We start from the raw sequence: 19062 nt of genomic DNA on the forward strand, positions 1-19062 counted from the left end.
CCTATGCATTCTGGATTTCTGTTTCGTTTGGGCCACCATGCTGTCTTTCCAGTGGTATGATGAGTGGGTGGGATACTCTCACCGGGGTAGCTATGGTTCTGTGGGTGGAGTTGCCCCTAAGTTCGTTGGAGACTCTTGCATAAACTGAGCAGAGACCAAGTTCAGCAGCCTACTCAGTCCTCCACTCAGAGAGGGGTTTGCTGCTTTAGCATGTGGAGGATGTCCTCTGGGTCAGTGCAACCTGGATAGAAGGAGGTTGGGGAAGTTTTCAGGTGTTCAGCAGCTCTCTAACAAAGCTTGCCTGAAAGGACTCATTATCTGAGTCCTTCAGTCCATGGTGGTTGAGAAAAATACCCACAGCTTCACTCTCAGAAATGGAGAAACCTTTCTTCCTAGGAATTTCCAGGTTGAACACAGATGCCCTTAGTGTGGGTGTCAGTGAATCAGTCCCAGACTGGTCACTCTGGAGTAGTAATAAAAAACATACCTGTGCAACTGACATAGTTAGCATACACTATGCATAGGGACACCTAATGAATAGTGAATATACATGAGGTCTTGACAGTCTCATGATTCTATCACACTAAAAAATGTAGTCAGCACTGGTAATTTCTGATTATCTTACCATGTTCTTTCTTTTAAAATAGCTGTTTGAATGGGTATCAGATGAAGCCCGTGAACAGGAAGAAGGAAGGTATCAGGGCGGATAAAATAGCTTTGGTAGCACCCCTAATCTAAACAGAAAAGGGACTTCCTTTCCACCATGCTCTTGGGACTCCTGGTCCCCTCATGACAGCCCCACTAGTCCCTCCTTTCTGCTCTTTAACCTCCCTAAATGCATCTTCCCTCTGAGCTCCCTCTGCACCATCCCTTCAAGGTCTGAGAGGATGGCCACATGTGCTGCCAGTGCTCTCCCCCACCTGCTCACCACACTCCCTCCTGAAACCCAGCCATCATCAGCACGATGATGCTCTGAGCACAAACCTAATGGCTTCTTCTCAATTGTCATAGTTTTAAAACTCCTTGAGATCTTTATCTAGATTTTGAGACATTGCCTAACTTAACTTGGATCTCCACATGCACCTCCACCTCGGGCTCCTGCACTGGCTTCTCTCCCTCTCCCAGTCCCTTGTGCTGAAGATCTCCTTTCCTCACCTGACCCTGTCCCTTATGAAATATTACCCCCACTTTACAGACGAGAACATTGAGGCTCAGAGAGATTAGGTAACTTGCCCAAGGTTCCGTAACTAATAAGTAGCAGAGCTGAGATTCAAACCAGTTCCAATTGTCTCAAAGTCAGTGGCTTAACTACCCCTACTGCACAGACTCCCACAGCTCTGTGCTTGACAACACATGTAATACATAATGTTAAGAAATCCCACACACCCGTTATTCAGCCCCAACAAGCATCTATTTATGCCTTTTCACTTTCTCACCTCACCTTCCCATTCCCCAGTCTGGATTATCTAAAAGCAAATTCCAGGCATTTTATCTGTAAGTATTTCAATATGGGTCTTCTAGGAATATAGACTAACTTTTCAAAACTAAAACACAATGCCACCAACCCACTAAAAAAAAATTCAGTCAGTGTTCATAATTCCCCAATTGTCCTATAAATGCTCATTTTTTACAGAACTAAACTTGTTATTTTGAGATAATTATAGGTACACATGCAGGTGTAAGAAACAATACAGAGGTCCCATGTGCTCTATGCAGTTTCTCCTAATGGTAACATCTTGTAAAATGATAGTACAAGAACTCAGCCGCAATATTGACATTGATACAGTCAGGATACTGAACATGCCATCACCATAAGAACCCCTCATGTTGCTCTTTCCCTCCTAACCATTCCCTCCTAACCCATCCTTACCCACCACATACTTCCTCAACTCCTGGCAACAACTGATCTGTTCATCACTTCTACCATTTTATGGATTGGATATTTTCCTCTCAACATAATTCTCTGGAGGTTCATCCAGGTCATTGCATGCACCAAGGGTTGTTTCTTTTTATTACTGAGTAATATCCCATGGCATGGATGTGACACAATTTGTTTACCCTTTTACCCATTGAAGGACATGAGGCTGTTTCCAGTTTGGGACTTCCACAAAAAGTATGCTCATTGATATACAGGTTTCTCTGTAGACACAAGTCTTTGTTTCTCTGTGATAAATTTTCAGAAATCCAATTGCTGGGCACATTTCACTTTAAAAAAAATCTTTTATTGTTATTCAATTACAGTTGTCTGCCTTTTCTCCCCATCCCTCCACCCCACCCCAGCCGAACCCACCTCCCTCCCCCGCCTCCACCCTCCCCCTTGATTTTGTCCATGTGTCCTTTATAGTAGTTCCTGTAATCCCCTCTCTCCACATTTCACTTTTTAAGAAACTTTCATGGTGTTTTCCAGAGTAGCTGCACCATTATATGAGGGGGGACCCAAAACAACCTCAGAATTATCTTCTGGAGGGCCAGCCCTTTGTAGTATAGGCTTCCCCAGCAAGGGGAGTGTTCTAGGAAGCCATCTGTATCTGTGTACTAGCTGGCGTTGTTGTGAGAGGCTGCATTCAGCTTCAGTGGATTTTTTTTGAAGACTCTTTCAATGTGTTTGCCCATTTCATGATGGCTGATTTATGAGTGCACCTGCCCACACCACACTGAGTGTTCAGCAGTTTTTGACCAAAAATGACATGACCCCCATGCTCCACCCTCCCTATTCACCCAGCCTCACCCCAAACGAATGTTTTTTGTTTCCTCAAATGAAAAAAGTCCTCAAACGGAAATATTTTGCGAATGTGGAAGAGGTGAAACAAAAAATGGCAGAAGCAATAAAAGGCATCAAAAGTGATGTGTTTATTTGTTGATTATGTTCCAGTTAAAGGTGAGATCATATGGTATTTGTCCCTCACCACCTGGCTTATTTCACTTAGCATAATGCTCTCCAGTTCCATCCATGCCATTGCAAAGGGTATAAGCTCCTTCTTTCTCTCTGCTGCATAGAATTCCATTGTGTAAATGTACCATAGTTTTTTGATCCACTCATTTGCTGATGGGCACTTAGGTTGCTTTCAGTACTTGGCTATTGTAAATTGTGCTTCTATGAAAAGAAAAAAAGCAAACAAAATATAACCAGAGACATTGAAATTAAGAACATTGTAACAACAGCCACAGGGGAGTGGGGAGGGGATAGTGGGGAGAGTGAGGTCTATAGGAGCTACTATAAAGGACACAAGGACAAAATCAAGGGGGAGGGTAGAGGTAGGGGAGGGAGGTGGGACTGGCTGGGGTGGGGTGGAGGGAAGGGGAGAAAATGCAGACAATTGTAACTGAATAAAAATAAATAAATAAAAATTTAAAAAAGTGATGTGTTCAAAAACTGTTTTGAGCAGTGGAAAAAAGTCATAATATGTGTATTGCATCAAATAGAGAGTACTTGGAAGGTGACTGAAGTTTAAACATGTAATAATGAATACAGAATTTTTAATAAATAAATTCTGTGTTTTGGGGTTCCCCCATAGTCCCACCACCAGGTCTGAAGGACCTAGTTTTTCTTCATCCTTGCCAGCACTGGGTATCAGCACTGTTTTTTATTTTAGCCATTCTACTAGATATTTTTAATTTACGTTTCCCCAATGGCTAATTAAGTTGAACATCATTAGGTTTTCATATGTTTATTTGCCATCTCTATATCCTCTCCATGTCTTTTGCCAGTTTTCTAATTGGATTGTTTTTCTACTGTTGGGTTTTAAGAGTTATATATATATTCTAGATATTAGTCCTTAGACAGAGTGTGTGGTTTGTTACTGTTTTTTCCACTCTGTAGCTTTTGTTTTCATCTTTTTAACAGGGTCCTTTGCAGAACAATAGTTTTTCATTTTAATGCAATTCAATTTACCATTGTTTTCTTTTATGAATTGTTGTTTTGGTATCAAGTCTAAGAACTCTTTGCCTAGCCCTAGGTCCTGAAAATTTTCTCCTGTTTTTACCTAAAAGCTATATGGTTTTACACTTTACACTTAAGTCTGCAGTCTATTTTGTGTTAATTTTTGTAAAAGGCCTAGGACTTTTGAGGTTTATTTATTTATTTGTTTGACCTGGATGTCCAGCACCATTTGATTAAAATGCTCTTTTCTCCACTGAATTGCTTTTGTACTTTTGTCAAAAATCAATTGGGCACATTTGTGTGGGGCCATTTCTGGGTCCTCTGCTCCATTCTATTGTTCTGTGTGTCTGTTCTTCCACCAATACCAAACAGCCTTGCCTAATGTATTACATAAATCTTGAAATCTACTAGAGTGATTCCTCCCACTTTATTCTTTTTTAAAATTTGTTTTAGCTATTCTAGTTCCTTTGCCTCTCCATATAAATTTAGAATAATCTTGTCTATGTCTGCAAAAAATCTTGATTTTTTTATAGGAGTGGCATTAAATGTATATCAATTTGGGGAGCATCGACATCTTTATGACATCAAATCTTCCTATCTATACACAAAGTATATCTATTTATTCATACCTTCATTGATTTCTTTCATTAGCATTGTGTATTTTTCAGTGTGCAAGTCATAAAAGTTTTGTTAGATTTACTTCTAAGTATTTCCTTTTCCCTGAGTGACTGTAAATAGTATTGTATTTTAATTCAATGAAATACACTGTCCACATATTTATTGCTAGTATAGAAACATAAATGTTATTTTCTTTGTTTATTTGCTTGTGTCCTGTGATCTTGCTGAAATCACTTATTAGTTCTAGATTTTTTGTAGATTCCTTGGGATTTTCTGCACAACAATTAAATCATCTGCAAATAGAGATAGTTTTAGTTCTTCCTTTTCGACCTATGTGTCTTATATCTCCTTTTCTTGCCATGGTGCACTAGCTAGAACTTCTAGCACTAAACTGTGTTGAATAAAAATGGTAAGAGCAGAAATCTTTATCTTATTTCCTATTGTAAGGGGAAAGAATTAGAATCTTTCACCATTAAGTGTACTGCTAAACATGTTTTGTTTTGTTTTGTTTTGTAGATGCTCTTTATCAAGTTGAGGAAGTTCTCTATTCCTGTTTTTCTGAGAGTTGTATCATGCATGGGTGTTGAATTTATGGAAAAAAGTTTTGCATTAATTCATATGACCGTGTGACTTCTCTTCTTTAGCCCATTAATATGGTGGATTACACTGACCAGTTTTCAAATATGGAACCAGCTTGCATTCCTGGAATAAACTTGGTCACAAAATATAGTTCTTTTTATACACTACTGAATTCCATTTGTTAATATGTTATTAAGAATTTTTACATCTATGTTCACAGGGGATATTGGTCTGTAGTTTTTCTTTTTTGTATTATCTTAGTCTGGTTTGGGTATCAGGGTAATACCAGCATCACAAAATGAATTGGGAAGTGTTCTCACCTCGCTTATTTTCTTCTGTTTTTAATTAAATCTATTGGGATACACTGGTCAATAACATTATAAATTTCAGGTGTACAGCCTTATAATAGAACATCTCTATATTTTATCATGAACTCACCACCCAAAGTCTAGTCTTCTGCCACCACATATTTTGTCCCCTGTACCCCCTTCATTCATGCCCATCCACCTTCCACTCTGGTAACCACTACTCTGTTTGTATCTATGAGTGTGTTGTTTGTTTGTTTTGCATTTTCTAGAACAGATCATGTAGAATAGATGGTAATCCTTCTTTAAACATTCGATAGACTTCCCCATTGAAACTATCTGGACCTACATGTTTCTTGAGAATTTCTTATTTTTATTTTTTAAATTTTTTAAACATTTTTTGAAGATTTTATTTACTTACTTTTTAGAGAGAAGGGAAGGGAGAGAGAAAGACAGGGAGAGAGATATCAATGTGTGGTTGCCTCTCATGTGCCCCTGCACTGGGGGCCTGGCCCACAACACAAGCATGTGCCCTGACTGGAAATCGAACCAGTGACCTTTTGCTTTGCAGGCCAGCACTCAATCCACTGAGCTACACTAGCCAGGGCAAGAATTTCTTTTTTACATATTCAATGTCTATAATAGGGCTATGCAAATTGTCTATGAGGTAGAACCTCCCAAAATGGAATTTGTTTATTAAAAAATTGTGTATTCATTCTTACATGTTTAAACTTCAGTCACCTTCCAAGTACTCTCCATTTGATGCAATACACATATTAAGACTTTTTTTTCCACTGCTCAAACAGTTTTTGAACACATCACTTTTGATGCCTTTTATTGCTTCTGCCATTTTTTGTTTCACCTCTTCCACATTCACAAAATATTTCCGTTTGAGGACTTTTTTCATTTGAGGAAACAGAAAACAGTTATTCAGGGTGAGACTGAGTGAATAGGGAGGATGGGGCATGGGGGTCATGTCATTTTTGGTCAAAAACTGCTGAACACTCAGTGTGGTGTGGGCAGGTGCACTCATAAATCAGCCATCATGAAATGGGCAAACACATTGAAAGAGTCTTCAAAAAAAATCCACTGAAGCTGAATGCAGCCTCTCACAACAACGCCAGCTAGTACACAGATACAGATGGCTTCCTAGAACACTCACCTAACATGGAAAGCCTGTATACTACAAGGGGCCCACACTCCAGAAGAAAATTCTGGATTTTTTTAGGTCTCCCCTCATATTTCATATTGGGTGGATTATGGTAGCTTGTATTTCTTGAGGAAGTGATCCATTTCATCTAAATTGCAAACTTCATAAGTATAGAATTGTTGGTAGTATTACTTTATTATCATTTGGATGTCTGCAGGGCCTGTAGTGACAGCCCATTTGATTCCTAATACTGATAATTTGTGTCTTCTCCCTTTTTTGCCTTTATCAGTCTTCCTAGAGCTTCATCAATTTTATTGATCACTTCAGCAAACCAGCTCTTGTTTCATCAATTTCCTCTATTCTTTTTTCGTTTTCAAGTTAATTAATTTCTGTTCTTACCATTATTATGTTCTTCCTTCTGTTTTCTTTGTGTTTATTTTGCACTTCTTTTCTAAATTCTTGAAATGGGATCTTAGATTATTAATTTGTATCTGTTCCTCCTTCCTAATGCATAAATTCAGTGTCATACATCTCTATATCAGCACTCCTGTAGCTGCGTCCAACAAATTTTGATATGCTGCATTTTTTACTTTCACTCAATCCAACAGTTTATTTAGAAGTATGTCTTAGTTTCCAAGTGTTTGGAGACTTTCCTGTTATTTTTCTGTTATTGATTTCTACTTTGATTGTGACCAGAGAGCACACTCTTTACTATTTTAATATTTTAAATGTGTTGAGATGTTCCTGTGGGCCATGTATCAAGCATATCTTTTTATTCCACTGTATTGACATCTGCATTAAACCTGGGTGGACTGCCTGTCCTGTGGCCAATTCCTGGAGATAGCAAACGGACTGACCTGTGATTGCACCTTTCACGTGCACAATAACCATCCAAAGTCCACAACCCAACCACTTACTTATCAGGCTCTCATGGGCTCTCACACTCTTGGCCACTATCCACATGCCCTAACCACCCCAGTGCCAGGTACCAGACAACTTGCTGAAATGTTTCGAACTAGCCAATGCTAAGCCTGTTTACCTTATCTTGCCTTACCTTTCCCAGAAACCACAATAAAGCAATAAAGAGTTTTGCCCACATTTTCTTCTTACTCCTTCTGCCTCCTGACTGACCCTGGTGCTTCCCTGTGTGGCCCCGCCTGGCATGCTGTACTTCCTTCTAAGCAGGGGTGTCCAACCTTTTGGTGTCTCTGGGCCACACTGGAAGAAGAGTTGTCTTGGGCCACACATTAAATACATTGCAACATGTAATCATAAAAAAATCTCATAATGTTTTAAGTAAATTTATGATTTTGTGTTGGGCCGCATTCACAACCATCTTGGGCTGCATGCGACCTGTGGAGTACAAGTTGGACACCCCTGGTAGAGGACTGTGAGTAAAAACTTATTCCTTCACAACAGGCATGTCTATGTCTGCATATCTTGCCCTACCTGATTAAAACAAATCCTGGGTACATTTTTAAATAAACCAGAATATGGTCTATCTTGGTATATGTTCAATGGGCACTTGGAAAGAATATATATTCTGTTGTTGTCAGGTGAAATGTTCTATAAATGTCAATTAGATCCTGTTGGTTGACAGGGTTGCTGACTTTGCCTATATCATTGCTGATTATCTGTCTAGGTGTTTAATCTATTGTTGAGTGAGAGGTGTTAAAGTATCCAACTACAATTGTGGATATGTCTATGTGTCTATGTCTCCTTTCAATTCTATCAGTGTTTACATCACATATTTTTCAGTTCTGTTATTTACTGCATACACATTTTGGATTGCTATGACTTCTTTTTAAAATTACATGATGTCCTTCTCTGCCCAGTGATTTTCTTTGCTCCAAAGTCTACTTTATCTGATATCAATAGAGCCATTACTGCTTTCCTTTGATTAATGCTTGCATGATACATCCTTTTTTTAATCCTTTTACTTACAACCTGTCTATGCTATTACATTTGAAGTGAATTTCTTGTAGACAGTATACAATTGGGTCACTCTCATGTTTTTAAATCCATTGTGCTAATCATTTTTTTAGTTGGTATGTTTATACCATTTATACGTAATGTAACTGTTCATAGTTTAAGGCTTGGTCTGCCATTTTATTTTTTGTTTTCTGTTTGTATGTGTTTTTTTTTATCTCTGTTTTTTATTTTTCCTGCTTTCCTGATTTTGTTTGCTTAAATGTATTTTAGAGTATCATTTTTATTTATTTAGTGTTTTTGTGTGCATCTTTCTAAACTTTTTCAGTGTTTGCTCCAGATATTACATTATATATACACAACTTATCATAGTCTGCTAATATTATCATTTTACCAATAGAACTATAGAAACTTTACTTCCTTTTCCATGTCTTTACTGTCCTCTAATTAGAATTGTCTTAAATATTTCTTCTATTGATACATATATTTACAACCACATCAGACAGTATTATGTTTCAATTGTCAAACATAAGTTAGAAAATTCAAGAAGAAAAGCCTATATGTACCCATATTTTCACTTACCATTTCCTTCCTTCCTTCCTTCCTTCCTTCAAAATCCCTTTTCTAATCATTTCTTTTCTGTATAAAGAACTTCTTTTACCCATTTTTTTAATGAGAGGTCTCCTGGCAACAAATTTTCTAAGTACTCTTTCATTTGGAAATGCTTTGATTTCTTCTTCATTCATGAAGGATACTATTTTGGGGAATAGACTTTTACATTTACTTTAAAAATATTGTGTCACTTCTCTGGCATCCATGATTTCTGATAAGAAATTCTCTATAATTTTGAATTGTTTTCTCTAAAGAGGAGGTTTTTTTCTGTTTTCCTCTGGCTGTTTTCAAGATTTTTTTTAAATTTAGTTTTCACAAGTAAAATTATGAGATGTCTTAGGATGATTTGGGGGGGCTTATCCTGTTTGGGCTTAATTTCTTCAAACTGTAGGTTTATATCTCTGGCTAAACTTGGAAAGTTTCCAGCCATTATTTATTTGAGTACTTTTTTTAGTCCTGCCCTTGTTCTCCTCTCCTTCTGGGACTCTAATCACATGAATATTTGGGTTTTTGTTGTAGAAATAAAGGTCCCTGGGGCTCTGTTCACTTTTTTTTCAGTCTATATTCTCTATCTTGTTCAGATTAAATGTTTTTGTTGTTTCAGCCTACAAATTCTTTCCTCTTTCACCCATCAGCTGTTGAGCCCACCTACTGAGTTTTTTTGTTATTATATTTTTTTAGTTCCAAGATTTCCATTTGGTTCTTCTTTATATTTTCTATTTCTTGCTCAGACTCTATTTTTTCATTTGCTTCAGACAGGTTTGTAATCGCTCATTGAGGTATTTTTCTCATGACTTCTTTAAAATCTTTATCAGATTATTCTAACATTTCTGTCATCTTGACTTTATTATCTATTGATTTTAGTTTTCCATTCAGTGTGAAATCTCCTTGGTATGACAAGGGATTTCTGAGTGGATCCTGGATATTTTGGGTAGTATGTTATGAGTCACTGAATCTCATGTAAATTGTGTTTTAGCTGGCTTTCTCTGACACCATTCCAGAGGGGGAAAGGGTGGGCACCACCTCATTACTGTCAGGGGAAGGTAAAAATCCAGGTTTTTCACTTGGCCCCTGCTGACATCTGAGATTAGGATAACTCCTTGTGACTGATGGGCACAGGTGGGAGTTTCAGCTCCCAGTGAGGTCTCTACTGACACTTTAGTGAGTAGAGGGAGGCTCATTACTAGTGGGCAATGCTAAAAGGTCTGTCTTTCTACCAGGGCTCCACTGACACCAACCCAGGGGAGAGGGAAAGGTGCCAGGTGGAGGTGGGGTGCATGCTTCCAACACGGCCTCCACTGACACCAGAGTGCAGGGACCTTGTCACCATCCAGTGGGATGAAAGCCCCAGCTTTCCCTTGGCCTTCTCTGACACCACCTCATGAAAACCTCACTAAGGTATGTTGACCAATGGCTGTTAGTGCCAATTCAAAGCCAACAGGAATCCCCAATTTGGGGTGAGGTGAAGAAGGAAACTTTATTCAGGGCAAAACAGCTCAATCATGCTATAGCATGGCTGTGAAAACAGCACAGCTATAGGACAGCTATAGGAGAGCTCTGGGGCCAGGCCCCTCTCGAGCTAGACAGCTCTGCTCCATGCTTTGCTCTGCTCTGGTCTGCTCCACCCTGCTCCGGAGACATCTTTGGTGTTTCAGCTCTTCCATGAAGAGGGGATGTGTGGTTCTCCAAGCCAGAGGGAAGCTGGCTTATATGAACAGAAGTCCCCATCCCTGGTTCCTAACTAGTCCATACTCATGGAAAATAGGATGACAAACCCTTATAGTCTGATTAGTCCAAAAGACACTGTCCTGATTGGTTAGAATAGAGCTACTTTGATTGGATGGAGTGGGGAAGCCACAATCCTATTGGTTGAAAAAGATTCCAGGAAACCTTTATAGAACCTAGCTCAGATGGCAGAGACAGGGTGCAAGCAGGTAGTTTAGTACTGGAGGCCCCTGTGCAGAAATGTCTGCTAAGCTTCTGCTTTTTTTAATTTGAGCCCAGTTGGCTAAAACCAGGGCCTTTCTTAGGAGATGTCTTTTTTTTTTTCCCCCCCCTCAGGGCTCACAGGTAGAAGTCTAGGTTCCCTTTTTGGCCTTTGCTGTTGTCAAATGAGGCATAGTTTTTTCTATGATATTTAGCTGGTGTAGAGCAGTTATTATCTAACACTTTTCTGAGTTGCTAGGCTTCCCTTTTCCTGGTCATTTGGCTGGAGACAGAAGCCTTTTCTTGGGTCAATTGGGGGTTTTTGTTTTGTTTTTGTCTGCACCTGCTGGTGTTTTGGATTGCTGCCTTCGTCAGTTTGGGATTTATGAGGCAAAAAGAACAGGCAACCTGCATCCTGAGGTCCCTACCTGGTCTGACTTCTTTTCTTCACCTTTCAGTCTTCTTATATTTGGTTTTGTATATATACATTTTATACAATTTCCAGGGTTTTAGTTGTACCTAGCCAGGGAAAAGTACATCTAGCATCTTCCCATTTGCAAAATTAAAAAAAAAATTAAATAGTAGTATGAAATCCATATATTGTAATCAGTTGATGTGTCTCTTAAATCTCTTTAATCTATTGGTTTCCCTCCAGTTCTTTTTAATTTTTTTACAACTTTTTTTCCTCAGAATCTGGGTCATTTGTCTCCCAGAGTTTCTCACAGCCTAGATTTTGCTGATTGCATATTTCTTATATTATTTAATACATTCTTTCATCCTTTGTATTTTCTATAAACTAATAGTATAACATCAAGTCCTCTGACATTAGCATGCATTCCCAAGTTTCTCACTGTTCTGAGGGCTGCTCACTTATCCCCACCTTAGGCTATCTCCTGCCTGCAATGTCCCCTCTACCTGCCCCTCCCCCAGCCTGTCTTTCTAGACCGGTTCAAAGTCTTCATTCCCAAGACTCTCCTTGCTTCACCCTAGGCAGAACCTCTCCCTCCTCTCTTCCTCCCCAAGGCCACTCTGTGGGCATTCATGCTTGAGTGATCATCTCCCTTCTGCACTATGGTGGGGACTCCTGAACAGAGGAGAGCCAGCCCCTGTCACTTTACCCCCTAAACATGTCTCTTTACATAGAGAGCACCAATAACATATGTTGAACTAATCTGAGTCTTGAATACTAATCCTTTTCCTCTCACTTTGTTGCATAGCCATTGGAACAGGAATAAGGCTCATTAGCTTCCCATTTTGAGGGGAACCTGACGGTAGCTTTATGAAGCCCTGTGAGTAGCTTCCCTAATTGCCAGCACTGCTGTTGCTATGGTTTCCTCACCCGCAGGAGTACTTAGGTGAATGCTGATGGAAAAACCCAGCATGGCCAGCCAAGGCCTTTTCAGGTCATTTTAAGAGGGAAAAAATTGAAGTGACAGAGTGCCTTGAAACCATTCAGATGTCAGAGTGCAGTGGGAAAAACTCACCAAGATGAGGAATTAAATTACTTGTGAAACTATGACCAAGATCTTTTTAAAGATAATACTACAGCTGGCCAAGATGGAAGAGTAGATAGATAAACTTTGCCTCCTGGCACAACAAAAACAATGACAACAACAAATTTAAAAACAAAACATAACCAGGACAGCCAGAAAATTGAACTGTATGGAAGTCCGACAACCAAGGAGTTAAAGAAGAAACATTCATCCAGACTGGTAGAAGGGGCAGAGACTGGCAGCTGAGGCAGAGAGGATACGCAGCAAGGTGGAGGCTGGAGGACTGGGTGGTCCCACATTTGCATGCAGATAAACTGGGAGGAACAACTGGGGAGCAAGACAGACTGCACAACCCAAGGTTCCAGCACTGGAAAAGAAAGCCTCAAAACCTCTGTCTGTAAATAGCTGTGGGGGTTGCAGCAGTGGGAGAAACTCCCAGACTCACAGGAGAGTCCATTGGAGGGGCCCACAGGATCCTAGAATGTACACAAGCCCACCTACCCAGAAATAGCACCAGAGGGCCCAATTTGCTTGTGGGTAGTGGGGGAAGTGACTGAAAGCCTGCCAAGAGCTGAGCAGTCACCATTATTCCCTCCTGGACCCCTCTTCTGCATACAGCACCACAATGCAGCCAAGTGGGTTGCACCGCCTGGTAAATACTGAAGGCTTCACGCCTTACAATGTACCAGGTGCATCGAGACAAAAAATATGGCCCAAATGAAAGAACAGATCAAAACTCTAAAAATAGAACTGAGCAATAAAGAGATAGCCATCCTATCAGATGCAGGGTTCAAGACTCTGGTAATCTGGATGCTCACAGAAATGGTTGAGTATGGTCACAAAAGGGAAGAAAAAGTGAAGGCTATGCAAAGTGAAATAAAGCAAAATATACAGGGAAACAAGAGTGACGGGAAGGAAACCGGAACTCATATCAATGATTTGGAGCATAAATAAACATTCAACCAGAAGAGAATGAAGAAACGAGAATGCAAAAAAATGAGGAGAGGCTTAGGAACCTCTGGGAAAACTTTAAATTTTCCAACATCTGAATCATAGGGGTGCCAGGAGGAAAAGAGGAAGAGCAAGAAATGGAAAACTTATTTGAAAAAATAATGAAGGAGAACTTCCCCAATCTGGTAAAGGAAATAGATTTCCAGGAAGTCCAGGAAGCTTAGAGTCCCAAAAAAGTTTGACCCCAGGAAGCACACACCAAGGCACATCATAATTACGTTACCCAAGATTAAAGATGAGGAGAGAATCTTAAAAGCAGCAAGAGGAAAGGAGACAGTTACCTGCCAAGGAGTTTCCCTAAGACTATTAGCTGATTTCTCAAAAGAAACCTTTCAGGCAAGAAGAGGCTGGAAAGAAGTATTCAAAGTCATGAAAGGCAAGGACCTACATCCAAGATGACTCTATCCAGCCAAGCTCTCATTTAGAATGGAAGGGCAGACAAAGTACTTCTCAGATAAGGTCAAGTTAAAGGAGTTCATCATCACCAAGCCCTTATTATATGAAATGTCAAAGGGACTTATCTAAGAAAAGAAGATGATCAAAAATATGAACAATAAAATAAAAAACTCACAACTATCAACAACTGAACCTAAAACAAAAACAAAAACAAAAACTAAGCAAACAACTAGAACAGGAATAGAATCACAGAAATGGCGATCACATGGAGGAGAACAGGGAAGCATGGGGGATAAGGTACAGAAAATAAGAAGCATAAATGGTAGGTACAAAATAGACAGGGGGAATAAACAGTATAGGAAATTTAGAAGCCAAAGAACTTATATGTACGAATCATGGACATGAAGTAAGTGGTGGGGGTGGGGGAATGCTGGTGGAAGGTGTGGTGCAGGGCAGAGGGGAATAAAAGGGAGAAAAAATGGGATAACTGTAATAACATAATCATAAAATATATTTTTAAAAAGATAATACTATAGACCTCAGAGATTCCATCATTAATGAACCTCAGAAACATGAAGGTACTTATTTATCTAAGTCATTTCTGGGTATGATTTATTAGATAGGCACTAAAATAATATATTTCTAGTTTTTCTGCTAACATAAACTTTATAGACTTGGGATTAATGTGGTATTTTAAATTGTAGTTCACACTAAACTATAAGTAATTACTTCTTTATATGTTGTTACCCTTACTAACCTCTTATTAACTTAGGTTGCATTAACATGGTTTGAATAGACTACAAATTCAAATCATGTTAATACCACTTGAGACAGTCTCTCCTGACTGGTTATTAATGTTTAGAAAATGGAAGGCATACTCAAGAGAAAATTGATTGTTTCTGCTTGAACTTCAGCCCTAAAAAAGACCAATGAAGGGTATAGATTCCACTCCCAGAAGGGGATGCCCAACTCTGGGTTCAGCACTAAGACCAAAGAGATACTCCAGCCTGCTTACCAGATGCTTGGAACTTGAAATTCTGTAATATTGTGCCTACTCCCTGTCCACCATAGTTGTAATCCCAGCCAAGGTGGATGCCCATCAGCTGAAGTTAACATTAATAGGGTCAACGTCTTAAGTCTCCTCTGAAACACGTCTGTCAAGATAGTGCTAAGCCCAGTTATGAAACTGTAAGGACCAAATTAATATAGACTACAAATTGTGGTTTCCCAAACCTGCTGGCTCGGACTCTCTGGTCTCGCAGCCCAGGAATCTGTGTTTTTAACAGACTTCTGAGCTGTTTTTTATACAGCCACCCTTGTTCCACAGTCCCATGGTGCAGGCAAACTTGTCAAATCTCAGTGTGCCCAAGAATCAACTGGTGAAGCCATTCAGCCTGCTTGTCCCAGGGCCCACTCCAGAGAGTCTAACTCCGCCTAGGGGTGGGGGAACCTACTAATTTCCTCACGTTGACCTCACGCTGGTCTTCAGAAACAGATGCCTGTCATTTCAAGCAGGCTCCTTGAAAATAGCTGTATCTCTGAAATATTACCACTCTGGAAATGCATCTGTAAAAGTGTGTCACATTCAGCCACAGGATGATAAAAATGGTTGTGTAAACACTATATGTTGATTCATCTCTTTTCAGTCCCTATGGACTCAAAACATGAGTTTGTCCTTTCAGCAACTTGTCCTGTATGGGGAAGGGGTGGGCTCAGTCAGTCACACCCTCCCTCCCTGTGGTGGCCCTGGTCTGTCCAGCCCTTCCCCTCTGATGTCCATGAAGAGCCACTTCCGTGGTCAGTCAGCCTGGTCTCAGGCTTCAGATAAGTGGTTCTCTTAACACCCCATAGTCACCCATCACTCTCCTCATAAATAAAACCACATTAAAGACTTTTGATAAATTCCTTTCCGGATCTGCTTTCTGTCTTTATCCTACTTAGCTTATCGATCTCTGCTTCCTTTGGTGCCACAGGCCTCACTCCTTTTTCTGCCAGCTCCTTTGCTTTGTTTTTCTGTGGCTATCTTCTTTCTCCTTTCTTTCAAAATGTTCTCCCTTATCTTCTCTGATACAGACAAAAGGTCAGGAACCAAGCCCATCACAAGGTGAGGACCCAGTGTCCCCATTTGCTCTGTGTCAGAGTGGCTGTACCTCCTGAACTAACAGAGCCATGGGTGAACATACACGGCAAGGCCAGGGCAGAGTGCAATTATTTCAGTGAAGGGAGATGTCTGGATCCCACCTTCCCTCTGAGGATGGAAGTAGGAAGATATCTGGCTCCAGGTTTTTCTTCTTCCAACTTTTACATCTACCTTTATGCAAAGAACTGAAGACCCTAATTTCTCAAGTGTCTACTGTAAGCCAGGTGCTGGGCTGGATATTGTACTTGGTGGGCGTGCTGACTCTCATCTTTCAGAAGGGAAAACAGACTCTAACGAAAAGAGCAAAAGCCTCAAATTTGGGTGTCACTCACCCTCTGCCCTGTCACACTGCCTCAGAGTGATGGGGAAATGGAAAAGCATGGACACCAAGCCTCGGGTCTTCTTGACAGCATTTTCCAAGATCCTGCCTCATTTTCTGCCCTCAGACACTACACCTCAGGGCCTAGTTATGGTGGAAGGAAGGTGGGAAGAAAGTAAACAAAGGCAAGACTAAAAGTGTCCTGCATAGTTTGACATGAACAAAAGCTGTGGCTTATTATGTTAGTAACATAGCCACTAGATAAAAAATGATGCTCAAAAGTTATATAATTAAAAATTGAAAGTACAAACATGTACAATAGTTGAAGGTACAACATTTTTTAAGAAGTATTATGTTGGAAGTGAGAAAGGGAAATTTCTAGAATAGGCCCTACTGATGTGTTGTCAGATGTCAAAGTCACCTGGACAAATCCTTTAACTCGGTGTCTTAAGTCTCTTTAAATTCAAAAAATACATATTCTTTTTTTTTTTTCATTGCTTTTATAGAAAGAAAAGAAGAGAGGAAGGAAGAGAGAGAAACATGGATGTAAGAGAGAAAAATCGATTGGTTGCCTCCCATAAGCACTCAAACCAGGAATCAAACCCACAACTATTCAGTTAGGGGACAACGCTCCAAACAAATGAACCATACTAGCCAGGGAAAATACATATATATTCTTAAAAAGTCTTTCGTAAAAACTGAAGAAATGGTTATCAAGTACATCCTTCTCTCTCTTCCTTTTGTTTTTTATATTATTCTGTCTTAACATTTCCATGTGACTAGAACCTCAAAACAACCATTTTTTCCCACTTTCTAGAAGGTTTTACGAAACATCTGGAGGAAGAGTTAATACTGACCTCTAACCCAGAGTTCAGGAAACTTCCCCCCATGTATTTCTCTTCTTCACCTTAATTTCACCTCTTTTGTTCCAGACAATTATGATGTTTTTATCTCTTTTTTAAAAATTAATCTTGCTCAGAATTTTATGGGCTGAATTGTGTCCCCCTCCTAATTCATGTATTGAAGCCCTGACTCCCAACGTGCTGATATTTGGAGATGGGGCCTCTGAGAGGTAATCAGGTTTAGATGAGGTCATGGGGATGGGGCCCTCATGATAATATTAGTGCCCTTAAAGGAAGAGACACCAGAGAGTTTGTTTATTCTTTCTGCCATCTGAGGACACGGCAAGAAGGCAGCCACCTGCGACTCAGGAAGAGAGTCCTTACCAGGACCCAACCATGACCCTGGACCCTGGTCATAAACCTCCATCCTCCAGAGCTGTGACAAAATAAATGTCTATTGTTTAAACCACTCAGTCTATGGTATTTTTTTTATAGCTGCCCCAAATGATGAAGATGAAGAATATATAGATTTATTTAATATTTTCAAAGAACTAAGCTTTAACTTTATTTAATTTTCTCTGTTATTTGTTTTCTAGGTCATTGATTTCTTATCTTTATTATTTCCTTCCTATACATATATTGAGTTTCAATTTTTCAAGCTTCCTAAGGTAGAAGTATAGATAATCAATTTTAAACCTTTCTTCTTTTTCTAGTATATACACTTAAAGCAAAAATATATATACTTTTCAGCACTGCTTCAGGTGCATCTTGATTCTGATATTTCTGTTTTTCTTCCCATTTATTTTAAATGTCTCTTACAATTTTTTCTTTTGCCCACAGATTAGTTGTTCAATTTACAAATATTTGGGTTGATGTCTTCTTCATGACATGACTCTTTTGCTGCTTGAAATGTCTCTTGAGCCCTGGCTGGTGTGGTTCAGTGGATTGAATGCCAGCCTGTGAACCAAAGGGTCACCAATTCAATTCCCAGTCAGGGCACACTGGGTTGCGGGCCAGGTCCCCAGTATGGGGCGAGTGAGAGGCAACCACACATTGCTGTTTCTCTCCCTCTCTTTCTCCCTCCCTTCCCCTCTCTCTAAAAAATAAATAAATAAAAATTTTGGGGCTTCCAGCCAAGATGGAGGCGTAGGTAGACACACTTGCTTCCTCACACAACCAAAAGAGGGACAACAACAATTTAAAAACAAAAAAGAACCAGAACTGACAGAAAATCGAACTGTATGGCAGTCCGACAACCAAGGAGATAAAGAACATTCATCCAGACCTGTAGGAGGGGTAGAGACAGGCAGCCTGGGTGGAGAGGACTTGTGGCAAAGCGGTGGCTGGCAGATCCAGCGAGGTGGCGGATTGTGGAACTGTGCAGGCCAGGCTTCAGCTAGCAGACCCCACAAGGTGGCCCCACATTCATACATAGATAAAACGGGAGGAACGGTGGAGCAAAACAGGCCACGCAACCCAGGGCTCCAACGCAGGGAAATAAAGCCTCAAACCTCTGAGTGAAAATACCTGTGGGGGTTGAAGGGGCAGCAGGAGATACTCCCAGACTCACAGGAGAGTGCGTCGGAGAGACCCACAGGGGTCTAGAGCATGCACAAGCCCACCCACTCAGGAATCAGCAAAAGAGGGGCCCAATTTTATTGTGGGTAGCAGAGGAAGTGACTGAAATCCAGCAGAGAGTAGACCAAGTGCCATTGCTCCCTCTCGGCCCCTCCCCCACATACAGCGTCATAGTGCAGCAGCATTACCCGGCCCTGGTGAACACCTAAGGCTCCACCCCTTTAAGTAACAGGCACCCCAAGACAAAAAAAAATGGCCCAAATGAAAGAACAGATCACAGCTCC

General features: G+C 40.2%; 1 long non-coding RNA gene across 1 annotated transcript; it reads left to right on the forward strand.

Moving 5' to 3' along the window:
* Window positions 1-7692: 7692 nt before the first annotated feature.
* On the forward strand, window positions 7693-17669 carry LOC123478763 (uncharacterized). The gene is made up of 3 exons (XR_006654075.2): window positions 7693-7922; window positions 10294-10471; window positions 16865-17669. It is a non-coding gene; the product is annotated as an uncharacterized lncRNA (long non-coding RNA).
* Window positions 17670-19062: the final 1393 nt, after the last annotated feature.

Source organism: Desmodus rotundus, chromosome 3, assembly GCF_022682495.2.
Source record: "Desmodus rotundus isolate HL8 chromosome 3, HLdesRot8A.1, whole genome shotgun sequence".
Lineage (NCBI taxonomy): Eukaryota > Metazoa > Chordata > Mammalia > Chiroptera > Phyllostomidae > Desmodus > Desmodus rotundus.